Raw genomic sequence first — 23,862 nt, forward strand, 5'->3', positions numbered from 1 at the left:
ATTGAGTAAGTTAAAGAGTTAGTTTGGGAGTCACAGCATTTGAGAGTTATTGTGTTGGAGAGGAAAGTAAAGTGATTTGGTAAACCATTACAGCTATTAAAATAAAAGCTGTAGTAGCCTGGGTTGCAGGAGATCAAGGACCCATTACTACTTCCGCAGCAAGATCCCAGAGGGGTGCTTGTCTCCAGCATCCCAGAGCCTTCCAGTCAGCATGAAAGATGAGGTTTTTAGCCACCATGAAATCTTTTCGCCGTTTGTGCTTATTGGAGTCAGAGTGAAAGGTGGTGAGTCAGCCACTGAGAATTGGCTCCTATGGTCACTCTGGGGAAGGTTTGTGGGAAGAATAGCAAGGAGCTGTTCTGTATGCTCCAAAGCTTCAGCTTCAAGATACAGTGGTACCTCTGGTTAAGAACTTAATTCGTTCTGAAGGTCCATTCTTAACCTGAAACTGTTCTGAACCGGAGGTACCACTTTTGCTAATGGGGCCTCCCGCTGCCGCCGTGCCACCGCCGCATAGTTTCTATTCTCATCCTGAAGCAAAATTCTTAACCCAAGGTACTATTTCTGGGTTAGTGGAGTCTGTAACCTGAAGCATCTGTAACCCAAGGTACCACTTTACTGTTGCACAATTTCTGATATGTACAATGCAACTTAAACAAAACTTAAGGCACTCCGAAAAGAAAGGTATTAGAGCACTCCAAATCGTTTGCCCAGCCACATGCACAGAAAATAGAAGATCTAGCTTAAAGGCAACACATAGGAAAGAAAGAGGCAAGTCTCTGACTGAAAAGTGACTTCAGCAGACAGCAATAACATCCTATTTAGAAAAAGGAGAAAATAATTTCTCTTCTCTTCCGTCCATTCCCATGCAGTGGCGTAGCGTGGGTTGTCAGCACCTGGGGCAAGGCAAGTAATTTGCGCCCCCTAACCCATGGATTTGCGCCCCCTAACCCATGGATTTGCGCCCCCTAACCCTAACCCCCAGATGTTGCGCCCGGTGCGGCCGGCACCCCCTGCACCCCCCACGCTACGCCACTGTTCCCATGAACAGGGTTTCTTGACTCATCCATTGGTTTGCCAAAGGAGGCAGAGAACAAACCAGCCATTAACAACATCAAGCATCTTGAAGCCTGGGAGAAAGGTACCACCAGCACCTCCTTCCTTCCTGCTTTTGAAGTGAACATCTGGATTTAAGTCAGTGTCGCACAGCAGGGTTTGCCAACTTGGCAACTGCATGTGCATGTAAGACGGAACATAGGAAGCTGCCTTATACCAAGTCAGGCCAATTTGTTCATTTTGCCCAGTACTGTCCATACTGCCTGGCAGCGACTCTCCAGGATTTCAGGCAGGGTTGTCTCCCAGCAAGAAGAAAGTAATGCCTGAAAGGATGTGATGTACTTTATGAACCAGTACAGTGGTACCTCGGGTTAAGAACTTAATTCGTTCTTAACCTGAAACTGTTCTTAACCTGAGGTACCACTTTAGCTAATGGGGCCTCCCGCTGCCGCTGCGCCACTGTCGTGTGATTTCTGTTCTCATCCTGAAGCAAAGTTCTTAACCTGAGGTACTATTTCTGGGTTAGCAGAGTCTGTAACCTGAAGCATCTGTAACCAGAGGTCCCACTGTAGTTACTAAAAGAGAAGGAATCAGTAGGGAGGAAGAAGAGTGGGAGAGGATGAGCAGGTTGCCTTTCTATCACTGCCCAGTGGATCAGCTGGTTCCTGCATCTGATCTAGGAGGAGGAAAGGGTGTTTTGGGGAGGCACTCATTATGGTGAGACACCCAGAACCACCACTCACAATGGCAAGGGGTTGCTGGTCTTAACGGAGTTATAAGAACTGTAACTTTGAGAACATGTGCTTAAGCTTGCTTTTCCCTCCTCCCTCCTTTTCCTTTTTCTTTGTGTGTCATTTATCTTTCTTTAGATTACAAACTCCTCTTAATGCTTTCTTTTTTTCCTTTTGCTAAAGGGGAGATTCTAAATGCAACAAATTAAGCCAAAAGCTCCATTTCCATACTCTAACACACACACACACACACACACACACACTGCCAGTTTTAAGCCCATTATCCCCCCTCTCCAACCTTCTAAAAACAGCAGTTAAACAAGCAAACAAACAACAACAACAACTTGTTTATTTATATGCCACCTATCTGACTGGGTTGCCCCAGCCGCAAAAGATAGGGCTGGGCATCATCTGTAGTTCAAACATTTCATTCACAACCATTTCTGACCAATGACATTCCTCTTCTTTCTGCTTTTATTCCAGAGGTTCATATACTCTCCATCCCATTGCGATATTCCCTTCCCCTCTGGCTTATGTAGGCAGCCTGGCGATTTCAACCTTGTGCTTGCATGCTGAGGCCAAAGTATGCCACATTGTCAGCTCTGAGGGAGAGAATAGGGTCCCGCTGAATGAGAGAGCACAGTTTAGCCATCCAGGGCTTTCACGCAAACAATGAATGTGAAAGCTAACAGGATTTTCTTTTGAAGGGCGCTGTTGTAGTGGGACTTTCTAAAACACAGCAGGGATGGTGCAAGAGGAAAAGAGAGAGGCGGTGGGGCTGAAGCCTCCACAATTCAGCTTTGAAAACCTGTTTACCCACCTATTAAAGCTCTGCACAAAAACCAGAGGCTCGCTCCAAGTGTCAAAGTGACTAACAGCATGATCCTACACATGTCTGTGCAGAAGTCAGGCCACTGAGTTCTGCAAAAAGGCATACTTGAAGGTAAATGTTGTTACAGAAATGGTCAAATTAGACATCATGGCAGCAGATTAATGTATTTAATCTAGAACTATCTACACTGTTTAGGACATCTTCCTATGTTCCAGGGGGAGAGTTTAGCACAAACACTGCACCTGCGCATCTCCCTGCTTTCTGTGGGAATGGGGCAGATTGGACACAGATGTCCCACCATTGCCTAGTTTGGCCCAAAAAGTGTGGAAAGGCAGATCTACTCAGTTGTAGACTGATTGAAATTAAAGAGCCTATTAGGCAGTTTATTCTGTTTTCATGTTTCCCTGTTAATTTCCACATTATGTTTGAACTTTCAGACAATGTAGAAGCCACATCCAGAACTATAGTGGAATATAGTGCAAGTTTAGCCCATATTGCCATATTATTTGCAAACAGGTTTTTCCCCGGAAGCAAATAAAGGCAGTGACCAATTTGTGTGGGGGTTATGTTCCATGGCACTGCAGGCTTACATGAAATCACATATAATAGGAACATCCATGGATAAAAGCTGCAAACACCCTGTTCCACCCCTTCCCATTTTTGTGACGTTTTTAGATCATTTCTGGGTTCAGCGTGGTTGTGCACATATCAGATGTGCCTGAAATGGTTGTGGCCTGTAATACCAACATGAGCACTAAGCTTGCACTATATTCCATTATAGTTCCAGAAGGGTCTTTTACATTTTTTAACAGCCAGGAAAAAATAAGGAGCAGGAATGAAGGAATTATTTTTTGGATGGAAGAATGAGACAACTGTAGGTGGTATCAGGAGTTGCATATAATAAGGTCAGGGGATGCATGCAGCTGTGGGGGAGGGGGGGCCACCTGTGCCACTGACAGCTAGAAGAGCAGCTAGGAGTCTGAGCTGTGAACCAGACATCCGCATCTCAAAACCTGCCTCTGCCTCTCAGGCAATCCACAGTCAGTCAGTCTCAGTTCCCGCAACTGCAAAATGGGAATAATACAGTCACCACCCCCACCCTATGTAGGGTTGTTGCAAAAGTGACCAAGTGAATGACCAAGTGAATGACACTATTAAAAAAGTCCAACTACTAAGGGTTGTCTCCAAAGTTAGTTCTACTCAGAAAAGGCCCACTGAAATTCATGAACATGAACCTAGGGACATTAATGTCTACTCTGAGCAGATATTAGTTGTAAGGTAAAGGTAAAGGGACCCCTGACCATTAGGTCCAGTCGTGACCGACTCTGGGGTTGCGGCACTCATCTTGCTTTATTGGCCGAGGGAGCCGGCGTACAGCTTCCAGGTCATGTGGCCAGCATGACTAAGCCGCTTCTGGCAAACCAGAGCAGCGCACGGAAACGCTGTTTACCTTCCCGCCAGAGCGGTACCTATTTATCTACTTGCACTTTGATGTGCTTTCGAACTGCTAGGTTGGCAGGAGCAGAGACCAAGCAAAGGAAGTTCACCCCGTTATGGGGATTTGAACCGCCGACCTTCTGTTTGGCAAGTCCTAGGCTCTGTGGTTTAACCCACAGTGCCACCCGCGTCCCTTAAAGGACATGGTAGTCAACCCTAAATTTTACGCCAGTTCTTTGTACCTGCCAATACCCGCTCAATCTTATCCTTTGCCAGAGGTGCGGAAGCTTGCTCAGCCTATGGGCAGCATTCCCTCTTGGGCAACCTTCAGGGGGTGTGGCTGTATGCCAGTGGTGGGAGGGGCCAGAGTGAAAATGGGAGGAGCAACGAACGAGTGACTCTTATCTTTGTACTGTGGGCAGTACTCCAGCCAGGCAAAATCCAGAGATTCCTACACCTGCACCTCTCTCCAACCTCCATCTAGGCAAGCAAGAGGCATTTTTGTAGTTCAAGGAAAAGGCCAGGCAAAAGCACCCAAGGAGGGCACAGAGCTGTACTGGTAGGGCTGTGGCCTAGAGAACATGGCAAGAGTCCGGCAGAAGGGCTTAGTGGGCTGCCATTGGCTCCTAGGCCTGAGAATCCCATTGTGCTGTATGCATTGGGGAGGGGCAATTAAATTTCTCCCTGAAAAGGGTTGTCCAGACTGCACCCTCTCATCCCTGTTCCAGAAGGGAAGGTGGCCCTTAGGTTGAAAAACACTCTATACCCGTGACTAAGACCATGTTCTCCCAAGGTCCTCTGGAGTTGAGCAGAGAAAAGGAATTGTGCCCTGCCTAGAAGGTTTATCCACTATAATTTCATCACCATAGAGAGCTGCCTGTACTGGGTACTGGGTCGGACTGGCTCCACTTTCATCACCATCCTTCAGTAAAACCAACTCCCAAAAAAACAAAAACAAAACCCACTGTGCTTACTGCATCCAACAACAAGTGCCACCAGGTTTTTCCTGCTGTAGAAGTTATAAGAGTTTTACTGAGATAAACTTGGCATTTTTTTCCTCCTCTCCTTCCCCCGAAGCTAGTCATTCAAGGTACTGGTATGGGAGTAACCAACATTCCCCCCAAAAAATCTGAGCAAGTTCAAATCCACTGTACGGAGCATTCAGGTTTTTAAAGCAGTAATGAATCAGCATAGCCCTGTCTAGTGCTAATATTTGCTCTGCAGGCCAGCCCTTTTAAAAATAAAATGAGCACCGGTGTTCAAAAACAGCAATAGACAAACCCCTGGGAGAAAAAGGCTGATATATTTCTCCTGAGAGGGGTATTTATATTCTTTAGAAAACATTACTCCTCCAGGACCTTTTGAGTTAAAAATGACAGAAAAGGTATTAAACAGAAAATAATTTCATTTGTACCATGTGAAATACAAAAAAGAGGTTTCATTAGGACAGAAGAAAAATCCTAATGGATCAGGGGGGCCTTCTAGTCCAGCATCCTGCTCTCACAGTGGCCAACCAGAATCAAGAGCACTCTTGCTGTCTGTGAACCTCAGCAACTGACATTCAGAGGCACACTGCCTCCTAAATGCAATAAAATAAATGAAGTTTACTTTACTTATTTAAAATATTTATCTCCTGCCTTTCACATTGCTGCAGCATGAACTATTCAAAACTATTCACAACCCAATGCAATGAAACACTAACACTGGATTACTGCAATGCTTTCTATGTGGGGAAGCCCTTAAGCCCGGTTTGGAAGCTGCAGCTAGTGCAGAATGCAGCAGTGTAGCTCTTCATCTGAGAGGCACACCGTGGTGTGAGCATATATTACATCTGCTGAGGAAGGTGCACTGGCTGGCTGGCTACTTAGCTAGGTTTAAGGCTTTACTGTTGTGGTTCATAAAGCCCTAAACAGCTTGGCAACAATTTATTTAAAAGAGTGCCTTATCCCCAATGGACCTGTCTGCAGCCTGTGGTGTTCCATCTTCTATCCATCCAGAAGGATAGCACTCATCTTTCACTAGTGAATCAGGACCCACTAGTGGCTCACAACATGGTCCGAGGTGAGTCGCAACAGGAGCACTACCACCAGGCAAATAGATGGTAAAAGATTCAGAAAGCGATCCCTAGATGTATGTTTGAGTTAAAACTGGGCCCTGGGTCTGAAAAGCTTGAAGGCTACTGTTCTACAGGAATGGCACCGACCATGTGGAACAACTTCCCCTTGGAGAGCAGGCATGTGCAACCATACTATCTTTTTTCTGCATGTCTAAAACATATTTCTTCAAACACACATTTCCTGACAGCTATGTTGCCTACACATGCAAACATCAGACTGGATAGTTGTTATACATAAACACTAAATTGTTTGCTTTTATACTGCTTTATTGTCTTGGTTGTGTTTTATGCAATGCATTGCTTTAGATATTATATATAGGCAAGCCTAAAGCCGTTTTGCACAGCCCAAATCCAAGTATGCTCAGTGGGGGCCTAATGCCAGATAAGTAACAACAAGATTGGAATTGTAGTAGCTTTTAAGTGCCCCCAAACTGAGAAGGAGCTTGTAAGAGAATCTTGCTGTGCTACTTCTATAACCCCACTTCCTTGAAACCCACAAATTCAGTCCATTCAGAGATAAGCTAGGTAACGCTTTTCATGACAAATACCTATCTTTCTTTATCCAACTAAATATTTCTACTGGTGGTCTTGCAGAATAAAAGTGGACAGGTGGAGGGATGGAATTGCTTTGTATTCTAGGTCCTATGTGCATACAGCTGAATGCAATGTGTGTAGGTTTCCTATGTGCAATCCACACCTTCCTGTTTCATACACAGTGATGTATTGAAAGGGCTATTATACAATTGCCTGCACCATGCTTCATCCTTCTATTAAGCCAGAAATGAAGAACCTGCGGCCTTTGATTCCCCATGTGTAACACTGTCTATTCTCAAACTAAGGGCCACAACTTAATTCTATCACTACACAGATGATTAAGGGCCCAGTTCTACTATGCCATAAGCTGCTGCACACTAGTTTTAAAATATTACATCTGGTATTTTAAAGGCATGGATGTGTTTCTATCCCCCCTTTTTTATTTCTTAAATTTGGTTTTAATTGCATTTTTATAAGTTGCTTTGATCACATATTTTTCATGAAAAAATGACTAGTAAATGCAAGAAGGAAGGGAAAGAAAGAAGGGGGGAAACAGTTTCCTCCTTGGTTTAGCACAATTGTTTGTTTGTTTTTCTCCCATCGACCACTTGAAAATTGTGTTTTTCTCCCATCGACCACTTGAAAATTGACAGAGGTCTCATCAAACCTTTTTCTTTGCTGGTGTTCAGGGTAAAGGTTTAATGCTCATCTTTTAAGCTTTGTGTATAGATTTTTACATTAGTATAACTTTTAAAAACTCACTTGTATTAAGATGAACAAGGTCTAAAAAATGGATTATTAAGGTAATAAGGACATGCGTGAACAAGCATTAAGCAATGAAACCAAGAGGAGGAGGGGAGGGAAGTCAATCAAAAATTATGGTTTAAATTTTTATTATGATGGGGGGGTTATTTTGTTTTTTGCATTTTCCTTTTTCCTTATATATTGTTGTTGTTATGTTTATTTTTGATTTTATCTTTTTGGAAAATTAATAAATTGTTATAAAAAATATATTCTTTGCTGGTGCAGTCAGAGTGCAAGCAAAACTGATATTTTTATAAGCACAGTCTTGTCTTTCCAATGTAGTGGATGTCATTGGTGAGAGTGGTTTCCTGATTCACAGGGAGATTTTAGAGTGATGGGGGAGGGATGTTAGCAAGAGGTGTGGGAGCAGAATGGAATGAGTGATGCTCGATGAGTAGTGGTACTGCAAGATTTCTGTTTACGTAGTGAGAAAAGTGGTTAGGAGGACATGTAAGGGAGAATCTGGGTGTGATGTATCTGTTGGTGGAGTGAATGATGCATAATGTGAGTCAGGATTTGCCTTTGCAAAGGGAGAGTGAAAAGATAAAAGATCTCTGACTCAAAATGTTTTCGAAATAGGCTGCTGTTCTTGCTTTTGGGGAATTTTATTGATTTATTTGGTACTGTGGTTTTTAGTTCCTTTGTTTGTGTTTGTGTGTGTGTGTGTGTGTGTGTGTGTGTGCACTTTTGTTGTTGCAAACCACTTGGAGATGCTTTTGATGTTCAGAGGTATATAAATGCACTTCTGGGTTATATTAAAATAAAAATTAAAATATTACGACAATCACAGGCCCCAGGTGAGAGGCCTTTCTAATAATCCAGCCCCAGTCAAAGCAGCCTTGATCTCCTGAAATTGATATTCAGCAATCATTTGTGGCATCAAGAACAGATACTCGCAACTGTGTAACAACTGGATCACAAGCAGTCCATGGGCAACAGTTTGAGAAATTCTTCCTTTGATTATTTGGCTGTTAGCCAGACAAAAAGACACAAGATGAAGATGAAGGATTGCTGGAATGGTTTTTGTTATTGTTACTGTTTCTTCACCTTAGAGAGACCTCTTACTTGCTTGCTTGCTTTTATTTAAAAGGTGTTTACCCTGCCTTATCGCAAGCAATTCAATAAATTCAATTAAAAAACAACATAAATAAAAAATGCAGAGGATAAAGACATAAACAGCAAAATAAAACCACATCCACCATGAAAAACATAACAGACTTCAGAACTCACATCATTCTCATTAAAACCACAGCAGAGGAGGTCAGCATCCAAAGACCATTAAAAGGGGGCTGGCAAATAAATCATGAAAATACCTTTTCTTCTTTTTAAAAAAGGACTTTCTCACACAGCAGAAGACTTGGGATGGAGTTGAGTTGAAAGACCTCAAAAGCACAAAGTTGGAAGCGGTGGGGAAACTATTTGGCATGGAGTGGGGGAACATGCAGCTTTACTCATGTGTAGGCTGCCCTAGAAACAAGGCCTGAAAAGCAACTCGCCCTGCGTTTGTGGTGGGTCGACTATGGATGGATTCCAGGGCATGAAGGAGATTATACAGGGAAGTCAGCACCAGGATAGGGAAGCTTTGCTATGAAGCACTGACTGCAAGATGCAAAAGAAGGAAACAACACTTAAGGAACACTTAAAGGACACTTAGGGCTCAACCACACTTCCCTTTGTCCCAGTTTATTCCATTTGCCCCTTGATTTCTAGGCACGGGTCTGAGAGGTTTTTCTTTCGTTCTGCTCTTTTCCCGGGAAAACCCTGCTGATTACTGCTGAATCAGACCACAAGTCAATCTATAGAAAACTGAACTGACATTTGTTGCAATTCAGTAGTAAACAGCGGGTTTTCCCAGGAAAAGCAGCAGGACAAAAGAAAAAACCTTTCTGACCAGTGTCTAGAAATCGTAGGGCAAACAGAAGTGTGGATGAACCCACAAGGGGCTGCTTCATACGGAAAGCAAAACAGCAAAAGCCTGAAAACATAAGAAGAGCCTGCTGGATCAGCCGAATGGTCCATCTAGTCCAGAATCCTGTTTGCACACTGGCAAACTAGATGCATGTGGGAAATCTACAAGGATTGTTTGAGCACAAGAGCACTCTTCACTCCTGTGGTTCCCAGCAACTGGTACTGTGAAGCATAATGCCTCTGACAGTGGAGGCATTACATAGCCATCACAGCTAGTAGCCGGTTATACCCGTGTCTTCCACCAATGTGCCTATCAAAACATAATTAAATAAAAACAATTTCGGGTTTGCAGTTTAACTTGTTAAATTATTTTTTTCATTTGTAAATCTAGCAAGGAAAGAGGAAAGAAAGAGAGAGGGGGGAATGAAGTAAACTTTAAAAAGAAAAAAGAGGAGGGTGAATTGTGCTAACAATAGTATTAACAAAAATAGTACTACACAAAAAACAAGGCAGAGAGATAAGGTAAGAAAGTCATAACAGCAATGAAGTGCGTGCTTCAAAGCCACACAAGGAAACTTATCCCACAGCTTGTGTGCGGACTCTGGACTAGAGCAACAAGTCACATGGCCATTAACAGAAGCTTCCTTACAGAGTTAGACCTTAACAGTAAAGAAAAAACCCAATCTAGCAGATGGAAGCATCATCACTGCAGAAGGAATTGGACATGGTTTCGTGAACTACAATAAACTAAATGGAGGAATGCTAACCATACCAGTGCAGGGTATACTATACGTTCCCACCTTGGAAGGAGGGCTCTTATCAGTTAAGCGCTTGGCTTCCAGAGGGCTCATAATCAAGTCCCAGGGCAACAGATACACAATTCAGAAGGAGTCAAGCCAGAGCAATTGCAAATGAGCAGCTATATTACCTAAGCACAGCAGAGCAACAACTGAGTGTCACTGCACACAAGCAACATGGCGGCTGCATTCACTGGGGGAATTGCCGCCTGCAGCACAGATGCCCAGAAAGTCTAAAAGAATTACAGAGACAATTACAGCGGACATAGGATCACAAGGAACCTGCATGTCTCTATAGTAATATTTCAAGATGCTCTGAAAAATGAGAGGCAAATGTAAAATGTGAGGCAAATGCAGGTCCCCAAAACAGGATGGTGTAGAAGATGCCCAAAGGTGCTAAAGAAGGGGAATACAGCATCAGATTCACCTCGCAAGTCCTTGGGGAAAGGTGACATTTGGTAGGCTTCATCAGGGAACACATTTTACAACAGCCTTCCCCAACCTGGTGCCCTCCAGACACCAGGACACCTCCCAGACACCACTGGGACTGATGGGAGTTGTAGTCCAAAATGTCTGGAGCCAGCAGGCTGGGGAAGGCTGCTCTTATGTAACTTTCACATCCCTCACAGCTCTGGAAGAGAACTATGCACCAGCAACATGGTTCAGCAGGAGAAAGCAGACAGACAGATTCTCCAGTTTGTGGTATATTATAGAATAAGGTGTACTGAGACAACCTAATTTTACTGACTTTGCTCACCAGAACAGCCTATTATGTGATGTATTATTACGTGACTGTAAAAGGTACACCATATTATTAGGTGAAAGTAAGAGGCAGGATTGCTTTCACTTGTTGGTTTCTTGAGCCACATGTATATAAATCTCTATATATTTTAAGTGCTCCAAAGCAGCATATTCCCACTGTATAAAAGTGCAAAGGCCTGGTTTGTTATGCTTGGAGTACAGTCAGGTAACCACAAAACCTCAAAGACCATTAGTCACACACCTGCAAATCAAAATACATTAAATATATATTCACTGTGTGTCATCATCTGATCTATAAGGGCTTAGAATACTTGTAGTACTGTAATATATACTCAATGAGCGCAAGAATCTTCAGCATTTAGATCTGGACCATTTTCACACAGAAAATCTGACATGAAAAAGGTGGAGCGTCTCCCTTATACAGTAATCTGAAAATGTATGAATGTCATTAGTGCAGCACAGAGAGAGGAAGAGGCCTGTTTTAACTGATAATTACTGACATGAGTATTGCAAACATAGCCTTCAGTCACCCCAAGAGTCTGGCCATTTTCAAAAATTAAATTCCATTGCCTCTTCATTATTTAAGCTCAAATCTTATCCACGCTTACCTGAGAGGAAGTCCTATTGAACAAAGTGGGATGCATTCCTGAGTAAACATGCATAGGATTGTCCCCAAAAACCATTGCCCCTTGATTCCATAAATTAATCATCAGTGACCCCCATCCTACAAAAACGTTATTTATAATAGCGTTATTTATAATTTGCACATCCCACTAAGGAAGATAACAACACAATAACATTCAAAAAGGGAACAATTAATTGCACATTTATTCAAAATCAAGTTTTGGATACATTTCATATGGCATCCCTGTGTAGAAGGCTTTACATGCACATAGATGTAAGTGAGGGAGAAACAAAAGGCGGAAAAGTAAATGAACTACCCACTGACTTTGTCAGACCAGTTGTGTTCCTAGACCTGCATTCTGTTCCTCACAGTGGCAAGCCAAATGCTGCTGGGAAGCCCACAAGCTTAAAGGATGAAGGAAACAGACAGTCCTCTTCTACCATTAGCCCAGCAACAACTGTTATTGAGAGGTAGACTGCCTCTCAACAGAATGGCTCCATTTAGACATTATGGTTAACTGCCGGTGATAAAAATCACCTGTTGCACAAATTTGTAAAAACCCTTAAAGAAAGACCTCTCAGCCTAAAGCAGGGGATAGCCAACATGGCATCCTCTAGTTTTTTTCTGGACTATAGTTCTCATCATTGCTTACCACTGACCATGCTGGACGGAGCTGATGGGAGTCCAAACAACATCTGAAAGGCATCCCCAGTCTGTAGTCATTGCCACCAATTGCAGCAGAAAATTTCACAAGTCAATAATGGAATGCAGGAAGAAGTACTGGGAGTAGTTGTGCATGCCCTGTACTAGCTGTCAGTTGATTTTCAAAGTTGGGGGCTAATTAATAAAAATTAACACAAACTGAAAAAATGAACTCACAATGAACTTGTCCACTTTGGATGTGCCACAAGGCAATGCATTGATTATGCTGCAAAACAGACACTCACTTTTAAAGATCAGTGCTAGCTGTTTTGGCATGTTAGAAAAATTCCCAAGCCCTTATTATGTCAATACTTTTATTAGGCCAAGCAAAATGTCACCAAACCTTTGACTTCCACAGAACCCTTCATCAGGAGTAGATGTTTAAAAAGCTGAGATGGGTGAGAGAAAGAGAAAAGGATGTTGATTTTAAATCAAGCCATCTAGGTCTGCATCTGATAAGTTTTCAGATGGTGGGAGGGAGGAGCTAGCAGATATTTAAATAAGGTGCTTCCAGGTGCTTTTTAAAAAGAGAGAGCCAAAACTGCATACACACATTCCATCTGCAGCAGCTGCCCTTCTGTCCATCTGCCCTTAAATTGGGAGGGGGGGGTTGAGAGGTTCCCAGCTAGATAACACCAGAACTTTAAGCATGTTTGCTAAAAAGTAAACAGGACTCACCAGCCAGTGTGTTTATAGGAGTTCAGTCTTCATAGCAAGTTTACTCAGAAGCAGATCCCACTTATGGTCAATAGGACTTGCACGCTACGCCCAAAGTTAGGGATTAATTGATCTCATTAGGTCTACCTCCTAATCATATGAAGGTTGGCTCAGAAGTCAATCCCACTGAGTTAAATGCTTGTGCTACCCCAGGTGTATGTATGAGCTCAGGTTTGCAACTTGATCCTATACATATTTACTTGGATCCAATAGGGCTGACAATAGCATAGAAGATGGGTGGGCCAGGCTGGGGGGGGGGGGGAGGTATTGGTCCTCTACCAGGACTTGATCCGAGGTGCTCACAACAACAGCAGTACCATTACCATATAAAGAAGAAGAAATAGGTCCTTAAATGGATATTGTTGTTGTTGTTGTTGTTGTTTTTAAGGTGGGTCATGCTGTGCCTGAAAAAAATTTGAGATTACTGAAAGCCTAATGAAGTTTAATAGGTCTGACCTCTGCAGCCTACACAACCTCCCGGTCCTATACATGCTCAGGAGTCAGTTCCACTGCACCGATGGGTCTTTCACATAAATCACTCAGTGGATCCGGGGCTTAAGCCTGCATGAGTTCTGTGGGGCTGTCACCCCAGGGATCTTCAGCCAGAGAACTCTTTTCCCAGCCCTTATGAAATAAACCCGTTGGGTTATATAGATATATAAACGGCATTTGATCTATTGAAGCTTAGGGGCGCGGGGGGGGGGGAGAGAAATAGAAAATTAACTGTTCTTTTCAAAGTCTAGAGGTAACCCACCCCTTCAGACGACCAAGAGAAAGCGAAGCCCTCCCGCTCCCGCTCCCTCCGCGGCTCCAGTGGCGCCACCAGGGCAGGACTTCAGGGCAGACGTTCACGGTCCCCGACTCTGCAGGGGCCAAAAAGAACTGGTCTGCCTCGTAGCATTTCGCATGATGGGAAGCAGTGCGCGTTGCCCCCTCGCACCATAAGTCCACGAAGTCTGGAGCTCGCAACGACTCGAAGTTCCCCGTGTGGTTTTACCTTGTCAAGTTTTGCGCGGCTCCTCCGCACGCGGTTCTGGCGCGGCCTGCCGAGGCTGGTGTCAAGGAAGGCGCCAGCTGGTTCCTCATTCCAGAGAAGCAGGCTCTAGCGGCGTCCCCGCAGCGGCCGTCTGGTTTCGCCGCCGCCGCTGTTGCCGCCGCCGCCTCGTAGCGGAGGGAATTTCCTCCGTTCCCAAAGCGCGGCTGTTCTCTCCCCGCCGCTCCAAAAAAGAATCCGAATACAGAGGGCAGTTTCCGCAACCCGAACACCAACACAGACAGCTACACACCCTTCCTCCTTCTCCTAGCCGAATCTACTTTTCACTGCTTTGCAAAACGTGCTTTAACTTTTTTTTTTTTTTTAAAAAAAATACTATTATTTTTCTCCACCTCCTTTTCCTTGTCACGCGTTTTTCCCCAGGCCAAACTGACGCGCAATACGCATTGAAGTTGCGGGAGAGCGAAAGAGGCTGCTCTGGGCTTGCGGAGACACGTCGAGCAAGAAGCGTGGAGCAATTGCCGCTGCCGCCGCTATCCGCAAAGATTCACACGAGTCGGGAGGGAGGGGGGCACATGCGTGTGAATTTGAGAACGCGGGAAGCCTTAATTTGTAAGGCTGGTTCCTCAGAGGCAGCCGGTTGTCCCGGGGTTCCCGTCGGAAAGCAACACAGTCTGGCCTCACAGCTGCTACTCGCTGGCTGTTGAGAAACTTCCCACCCCTTCTTCCTGCCACTGGGATCGCTTGACAGGCTTCTTTTAAGGTTGTTTCTTTAAAAAAAAAAATTAGTACTACACTTATGACTTCTAGGAGCTCAAGGTGGCGCTCTCCATTTTATCTTCATAACAACATGTTAGGCTGTTTTGCCCGAGGGACAGTGCGTGGCCCAGTGTTACCAGTAAGCTTCATGGTTGAGTGGAGATTTGAACCCCAGTCTCCCAGGCCCTGGTCCACATAATTTCCTTCCACCTTATTCAACTTTCTGGAGAGGAGAAGAGGAGGTCTGGCTTCCTGTCTCTGACTAGACTTCTATGTAGAGTGAGGTAAGCAGGTGGGTGGGGACCTTTCTGGCATCAGACACCTTGAGGGTAATCCTATAAACATCTGCCATGTCTGCTCAGAAACCATTCCTGTCCAATCCCTGGCGTGCATTAACTTTAAAGTACCATAAGCCCTCTGAAACCTTTTTTTTTTTTTTTTGTAAATAAATTTTTACTGGTTTTACAATTTCAAATTCAACAATTATTTTCCATTTAAAAAAGAGAAATAGAAAATATCCAACATGGACTATAAGAACTAAAATAAAAAATTTAAAACATCTTTTTGGAGGTTCTCTATAACCTCCTGACTTCCTTCCATTTCCTTTCCTGGTTCGTTGAATATACTACATACCATCAGTTTTTATTGTTTCAGTTCAAATTTCCTTCCATAAACTTTATCTTATTTTAATTGCTTGCAAGTGTTTAGTCAAAGCCTGCCAATGTTTCTACTTGTTTACAATATTTTTGTACATATACAATAAATGCCTCCCATTCTTTTTTAAATTTCTCAATGTCATTGTCTCTGAGCTTTTCTGTAAGTTTTGCCATTTCTGCATAGTCCATCATTTTCAATTGCCATGCTACTATTGTTGGTATCTTCCTTCCACCCCTCTTAATGCTTAACAGGGTTAGGGGAAAAGTTGTTGGACTACAACACCCATCATCCCTGACCATTGAATATGGGGGCTGGGGACTGGTTGGAGTTGGAGTCCAGCAAAATAAAGAGCACCAAAAGTTATCTTCCCCTGATGTATAGAAACATAGGAAGCTGACTTGTACTGAATCAGAGTCATTGGCCTGTCTGACTCAGAACTGTCAACACAGACTGAAAGCAGTTCTTCAGGGGTTTCATTCCCAGCCCTACCTGGAGATGCTGGGGAATGAACCTGGGACCATCTGCCTGCAAGGCAGATGCACTGCCACTGAGCTATGAACCTCTCCCCATGATTTGGACCACTCTTGATAGAGTGAAAATGCAAGAAAGAGTATTGTAGCAGAATAAAGAATTAAAAAAATGTATTATGACACAAGCTTTTGTAGATGACAAGTATGTGGCATGTAGGCATCTTTTGGAACTCCCTGCCTATTTATATTTCAGTGTACTCTTTTTAGCACCTGCTAAAAATATATGTAGAATGTTAACATTTAAGCTGCTAAAATTATTTTTTTTAATTATTTTGATTGCATTTTGAGTACATTTTATATTTGTTTTAAACTCTTTTGGTAATTGTTTTTAACTCTTTTGGTAAACTTCCTTGAGGGATATTTTTACAATCAAGTGGTATATAAGTTTTAATAAAACAAATATATCATTTAAGTATGTCTCCCTGTCCCCCAAGGTCTATCATTCCTGCTAATAAGTTCAGATAACCAAAACAAAACTTTAAAAATGAGCCATGGGGCACTGGACTCATATGCTGATTTCACAGCATATGAAAGCTGATGGCTATCAGAGAAAGTTAGAAAGTGGTTGCTTCCATCTTGGAAAAGTTATTTCTTTCTTATTCTCCTATTTATATACCACCTTTTCCTCCAAGGAGCTGAAGGTTTTCCTTCAAATTGTTTTCCTCCTCTCCATTTTATTATCACCACAACCCACTTAGGTAGGTTAGGTTGAGAGAATATGACTGGCCCAAGGTCACCCAGTGAGCTTCGTGACTGAGTGGGAATTCAAACCATGGTCCCCCAGGTCCTATTTTAAAACTCTGACCATTACACTACACTTTCTGTATGCTGTCTTTCAGAGGCATTGCTAGCTGGTGGTTGAAAAGAGAGGAATCCCAGGCCTACAGGGCACAAACTTGCATATGCTGATTGGTTTTAAAAAAAACTTTCTGCAAACATTGGGATTCTCTTGAGCCTGCTAATGCCTCCTCTTTCTGTGTGAGTGGCACTGTTTTTGCTACATAAGGAGCATGAGTATGCTTGTGATACACAGGAACATCTGACAAAACCTACCATCCTCTAGACATTATTGACTCCAGCTTCCATCAACCCCAGCTTGACTAATGATCAGAGATAATGGGATCTGAAGCCCAACAGCACCAAGACAGTACAAGTTCCAAGTCCCTGTTGTGCAGAGTAGCGTCATCCTTCTTCCCCTTTTTTGCATATTACATGGGTGCAATCTAAAACACACCTCATGGGTGTCAATGGAATAATTAAGTATATGCTCACCACTCTCTGAATTTAGCAGGAATCGGATGTGCTCTAGTTTAAATGGATTGTGCAAGTGAATAAAAGTCTTACTCTAGAGCTGCCAAGGTTGCTGTTTCTTTTTTCCTCTTAGAGGGCAGAGGCTCATGCTTTTGCATGGCAAAAATTCACAAATGAAGCTCCCCTCTACCCCATGCCCCATCACTGCTGCCATGATTTAAAACACTGAGCTTTTGCCTATAACCGAAATGGTAGTACCCCATACCCATACCAGTCTCATAAACACCTACCTACCTCAGTGTGCCCTTAGGAAAGATGGACAGACAAAAGAAAGTACTTCTTCACACAGTGCCTAGTTAAACTATGGAATTCACTTCTGTGGGAGGCAGTGATGGCCACCAAATTGGATGACATTAAAAGTGGATTTGACAAATTCATTGAGGATATAGCGATTACCGTCTGCTTCCACTGCCAGAGGTAGTATGCTTCTGCATACCAGTTGCTGGAAAACCACAGAAAGGGAGAGTGCTGTTGTGCTCAGATCCTGCTTATGGGCTTCCCATGGGCATCTGTTTGCCCACTGTGGGTACAAGATGCTGTTGGCCTGATCCAGTAAGGCTCTTCTTACAGAAGAAATGGAGATGTCGCATTTGGTAAGGGAGGTGCACTTAGTTTGGGCATGTCCACACAGGAGATACCTACTCTTCCAGTCTGGTGCTGCACTGAAGCCCTTAGCCAGAAATGCTGGGGTGGTGCTTATTATACATAATCTGTTCATTTTAGCTGTAATGAACTTGGTCCTCTAGCTTAATGAATAGGAAGCTTGAGGGAGGCACATACACCACCAAACAGGAGAGGCTTCCCTAACCTTGTGCCTTCCAGATGTTTTGAACTACAATAGCCACAGCTGGCAGGGCAGTGCTAGCTAGGGCTAATTAAAGTCCAAAATATCTGGTCATCAGTTCGAGGAAGGCTGATGTAGAACAATATCTATCATCTATCTATCTATCTATCTATCTATCTATCTATCTATCTATCTATCTCCATCCATTAGGGCTATGCATGCTCCTCAATCCAATTTCTAGAGCCGAAATTGATTTGGGGCGGGGGATTTCCCCTGCCTCCTCCCAGACCCATGTTTAATCAAGATCTCCTTCCCCCTCTCACTGCCGCACTGCAGCCAGCAGGACTGGACCCTCTGTTCACCAGCTGGTGACTGCAAATCCCCGTAGGCAGCAGGATTGAGCCACTGGCTCACAACCTAGTGAGCGGAGTATGCAATCCTATTGCAGATTGCTTTGCCAATGCATCTCCTGTGGAATGACCTGATCTGACCTGAGGCTATCTGAACCATACTGAGCCAATGCCCTGTTCCGCCTGAACTATCTACTATCTACTGTCTGCCTGAACTATCTACTATCTACTATCCACTCCACTAGCCATGCACAATTGCACATGCATGCACAGGGCCAGATTAAGATCTTTAGAGGCCCAAAACACTTAAAAGATTTTGTTGCCCCAAATATATCTAATTCAAAATATAAACAATCATAAACCCTAAAATAAAATTTCAATTTTTGAAATGAAACAAAACCTATAGTAAGATGGACAATAATGTTTATTTTTGTATATTTCCACTTTACTTATACTTGAAAAATTTTCTCCTACATTTTCTAATTGCAAAGTCTTTGATCAGATCCTCAAAAAACCAATCTTCTGTAACAGATCTGCTTCTATACTCAGTAGAGATAAGGCATCCAGCCTGCCTTGTTGCATAATTGTTCTGTTGGGATTTTTAATATACTTCAACTGAGCAATTTATGACCATTAATGTTAAAAATCCAGCAATGGTAAATTTCTGTGGTGCCCCACTCCCCCATTCCTTTGATGCCCTAAGCTTGTGCTTATTTTGCTTAAAGGTTAATCCAGCCCTGTGTGCGCAGAAAGGGATGTATGCGGTCTAGTCCTTACTCTGAAGTAAGTCCCACTGTGACATTAATAATGTCATTAGGAATCATGTAGGTTTGCTTTTTAAAAATAGATACCACAAGCAAGATTATAAGTCGAAGGTTTCCATTCCCAGCCACAATTTCCACGAAGTTCACACACATAGCAATTAGCATTAGGAAAAACACCTTTCATTTACACCAATGGGAGTTTTCTCCTAAAGCTAATTGCTTGGCTGCATGGGTGCAGGGAGACCACAGCTGAGAAAAGAAGCTTAAATCTCTCTTTCCTGTGCTGCAGTTTCCCACGCATGCCTATTATTTAACATAAAACGTAATAGTTAAATGTTGCAAATAGTGAGGCCTGCTGTTTTATAGGATAATGTGCATAGGATTGCAGCTTCCAGCTCACTCCTATCTCCTACCATGTTTAGATTCTACATCCCTGAAGAATCTGTTATCTAATCCAAAGCCATACAAACATCCCTTTCTCACACACAGACATACACATGTCTCATTTTGGGGGCTCATTTGTCAGTTCAGTTTTGCTATGTTGCCAAAGTCTGCTGACATAATTTCAGGAGCATGGATGTGGGAGTGATCAACAGCCCAGTGCAGGAGAGGGATGGCAGCACTGTTGCCGCTGCCTCTCCTCCACTCTGCCCACAGGCCAGACTTGACCTGACAGTGGAGCTGTGGCTGGGCATGCTTTGACAGCTCCCTTGCACGCCAAAGGCATGTTCCAATGAGTAAGCATGTGGAGGGCCACTTGGTCGTACCCCCTCTCAAAAATGTGCCCAGGGCCATGGCCTCCCTAGCCATGGCTGCGCCCCTGATTACCATTCCCTCCTCCTGGCACTAGGAATGAGAGGAAATAGGAACATTCTACTGATATAGATAATGATGTCCCTATTTTCTGAGGAATGGTGGAGGGTAAGCAGATCAGTTTGACTCAGCTCACATTTAATGGCGAATGTGCCCAATCCATAGTTTCTGAAATAATACATGAACTGACACACAACCACCCTTTGAAATTTTGCAATGCAGGGACTTCCGGGTTAGCGCCTCCGGCAATGGTGGAGCTCCTCCGATCGGGAGGGACTGGCTCCGTGAAAAACACGGTATGACCGCCACGGCAAAGGCGGAGACCCTCAGAAATCACAGACGGAAGAAGTCTGTGAACCTGGGATTCGGCTGGCACCTTCTGCGCCCCCCCTACTCGCGGGGAGACCCGGTTTTGGGAATCCAGAGCGACGTGGGATGAGAGGCGCGGTGCTTTGAATCGACCGCTTATTTCATGGAGCGAAGCCGCAATGCTGCTGTCGGAGAGCGCTGACTTTTTTCCTGTGGACAATTGGATTCTAAACAACAACCTGTGACTAGAACGGGAAATTGGACTTTTAAAATAATTTAATTTGGCACCGAACGGGGAAGGTTCAAACAGGAAGTCCACCTTCCCTTTCTGTAAATAGACTGAAGCAAAGTAGTTCTTAACTAAGGTTTTGGAAAGTCTTACGTAAAGGATTAAAATTCCACTGATTGAAACTATTGATTTAGACCAAGTGAACTTGCAGGAGAAGGTGAAAAATTAAAAATCGAAGCATCACGTCTCTGAACCTGGGAACGGCTTGCAAAAAGTCCATCGACAATAAACAGGACAAATTTGACAGCTGGCTTTAAAACAAGACAAATTTGACAGCTAGCTTTAAAAGAAAGACACTGTTTCTACTGTCCGCTTCTGCACTTAAAAAGAAGAAAAGGTAACTGGAAACTGTTACTAATTTACTTTTGGAATTGTGCTGGAAAGGATTGATACAAATGGAGACTGTTTTCCTCTAGAGGGAGTTTTGGGACATTGTTACAAGAGTGCAGCTGGGAAATTGGCCTCAAGATAAAGACTGTGAGAAACTAGTTCTGACCTTGAACATCTTAAGAATGTCAGCAAAGGAAGAAGTAGTGTCTGTACTGAAAAGGACAATCTATCTGTTGGGAAAGCTGCATAAACAGATAGATGTCATGGCTACTAATATTGATATTTTGGGAACAAAAGTGGGTATCAACATAGAAGTCGACAAGAACCCGGCACAGGAATCTTTCTTAACTGAACAAATTGATGAATTAGAGAAGGAGAAAGTTGCTGTTGTTGAGTATAAAGTAAAACAAGGGGAAGCCTTAACCCTAAAGAGGCAGGTGGAGGATTACAGCTTGAAGCCTTATATGACTGTAATTAGGAGAAGCCAGTTTTTGAAGATGGGTGCCTGGCCTGATCTGGAAAAGGAAAGGTGGAGAGATCCCCTTATGCAGGGATCAAATGACTTTTGGAATATGAATTTGAACCAGGAGGAGATGGGAGCTTTGGGGGCCTTTGGACTTGGAAGAATTGTGAAACAAGATTCGGAATACTTTGTGGGCCCTGGCTTTAACTATGGAAGTCTGGCGGAACTGTCAAGAAGGAATATAAGCATCGTTGGGTTGGAGCTCCCCCGAGATCTGCTTTTTAGCATCAAGGATTGTCAAGAAGATCGGCAGAAGGGAAGTAAAGAAGAGTTAAGAGCCTTGGATATAAGATCTCCAGGTTGATGGACGCGGGGAGGTTGATGGAACTGACAGCGGGGGCCGAGACTGGGGAGGGGAGACGGTGGAAGAAGATTGGGAATTTGAACTGTATATATGGAGATTTAAAAAAGAAAATTAATGAGAGATGGAAAAGTCGTGGAATGAAATTTTTATGACCCTAGGGGAAATGTTTTAAGAGATTAAGTTCAAATATATTAGTTTTAATGAGAAATAAGATTAAACAAAGTAAAAATAGATGATTAATTGGTGAAAGAAGAGAATGTTTTGGAAATAATTTAAAGTTTATCTGCAGAAACATTGCAGAATTAAGGAATGTTAGAAGGTTAGGAATGTTAAGGAATGTTAGAATGTTAAGGAATGTTAGAATGTTGGAATGAAGTAATGTGGTTTTAGCAGAAATGATATAAAGGACTGGGTTAAAAATTGATTTTTTAATTGGTCAGAGACGAGAATTACAGTATATTAAGATAAATTATTAGGATAAAAACAAAGCTGGAAAGGATTTGCTGAGACATCTAATAGAACTAGAATACAAAGGGGGGAGGTGTGAGGAGGTCAAGGAAATAAGCAAAGGAAAGAAAGTTATGTAAAGGTTTGATCGGTGTTTTTTTATCAATTGTTTGTATTTTTTCTGTTTTTTATTTTTCTATTTTTTGCCCTTTTATTTTTTTGTATTTTTGTAATCTTTAAAATTTGAATAAATACTATTTTTTTAAAAAAAATGAAATTTTGCAATGCAGTTCTCCAGCCAAGTAATATGTATAGTAGTAGTAGTAGTAGTAATAATAATAATAATAATAATAATAATAATAATAATAATAACAATAATACATTATTTATACCCCCTCCCATCTGGCTGGGTCTCCCCCGCCACTCTGGGCGGCTTCCAACAAAGATTTAAAATAAATTAAAATGTCACACATTAAAAACTTCCCTAAACAGGGCTGCCTTCAGATGTCTTCTAAAAGTCCGATAGTTCTTTATTTCTTTGATATCTGAAGGGAGGGCGTTCCACAGGGCAGGAGCCACTACCGAGAAGGCCCTCTGCCTGGTTCCCTGTAACTTTGCTTCTTGCAGTGAGGGAACCGCCAGAAGGCCCTCATCGCTGGACCTCAGTGTCCGGGCAGAACGATGGGGGTGGAGACGCTCCTTCAGATATACTGGACCACTACTTCTCAGTAGTGGCACCCACCCTGTGGAATGACCTCCCACCAGATGTCAAAGAGAAAAACAACTACCAGACTTTTAGAAGACATCTGAAGGCAGCCCTGTTTAGGGAAGCTTTTAATATTTGATGGATTGCTGTATTTTAATATTTTGTTGGAAGCCACCCAGAGTGGCTGGGGAAGCCCAGTTAGATGGGCGGGGTATAAATAATAAATTATTATATTTATTATTATTATTATTATTATTATTATTATTATTATTATTATTATATCCCTCCTAAAGAGAATTTTGTTTTTTTGTTTTTTTTATAAAAATTTTTATTAAGAATTTTGTTAATACAATAAAGAAAAGACAGAATAAACAAAGAACAAACAAAGAATAAAACAAACATAAAGTTATACATCTTGTAATAACCATCTTTTCTTCATTTTTTTCCTTTTTTAAAAAAAATAATATTTATTAAATTTTTAGTTTAACAATAAAATACATAGATAATAACACAGTCTTTTCCAATATCCACATTTCATATTCATCTTTGGACTTCCTCACGACCCTTGTTCCTGCTTTCTAAACTCATAAATTTTACCAGCAAATTATTAACTTAATTTAGTTCATATAATATAATTTCAATATTTAATATCTCAAATTTTGGGATTTAATTTACACACATTGAAGCTTAATCATAAAGTATTACTTATCCACAATTTATCTTTTCATCTTCCAATTACTTTAAATTTAAATTCTTTATAACTCGTTTGTTGGAGCCATATTTTTTCCTTTTGGACTTCCTCACGTCTCTCGCTCCTACTTTCCAAGTTAATAAAACTTTAACCAGCAACTTATCACCTTATTTTCATTCTTATTGTACAGAATTCCAATATTTTATCCATAACTTTGAATATTTTTGTCAAAATCCTAAATACCTAGTTTTAACATGATATTCATTTAAAATTTATCTTT

The 23,862-nt window shown here is 42.3% G+C and overlaps 1 protein-coding gene across 3 annotated transcripts in view; it reads right to left on the minus strand.

Annotated features, from left to right (window-relative positions):
• Window positions 1-23,862, minus strand: part of ARHGEF9 (Cdc42 guanine nucleotide exchange factor 9) — a 289,965-nt gene that overhangs the window by 244,336 nt on the left and 21,767 nt on the right. Inside the window, exon 1 of one of the 3 annotated variants that reach the window (XM_079961597.1) lies at window positions 14,019-14,163. The exons of 1 other annotated variant lie outside the window; for it this stretch is intronic. The gene's annotated coding sequence lies outside the window, so the exon portion shown is untranslated. Of the gene's footprint in view, window positions 1-14,018; window positions 14,164-23,862 lie in introns of those variants that run through there. One more of the 3 variants, XM_079961600.1, reaches the window with a different exon arrangement.

Source organism: Podarcis cretensis, assembly GCF_951804945.1.
Source record: "Podarcis cretensis genome assembly, chromosome: Z".
Lineage (NCBI taxonomy): Eukaryota > Metazoa > Chordata > Lepidosauria > Squamata > Lacertidae > Podarcis > Podarcis cretensis.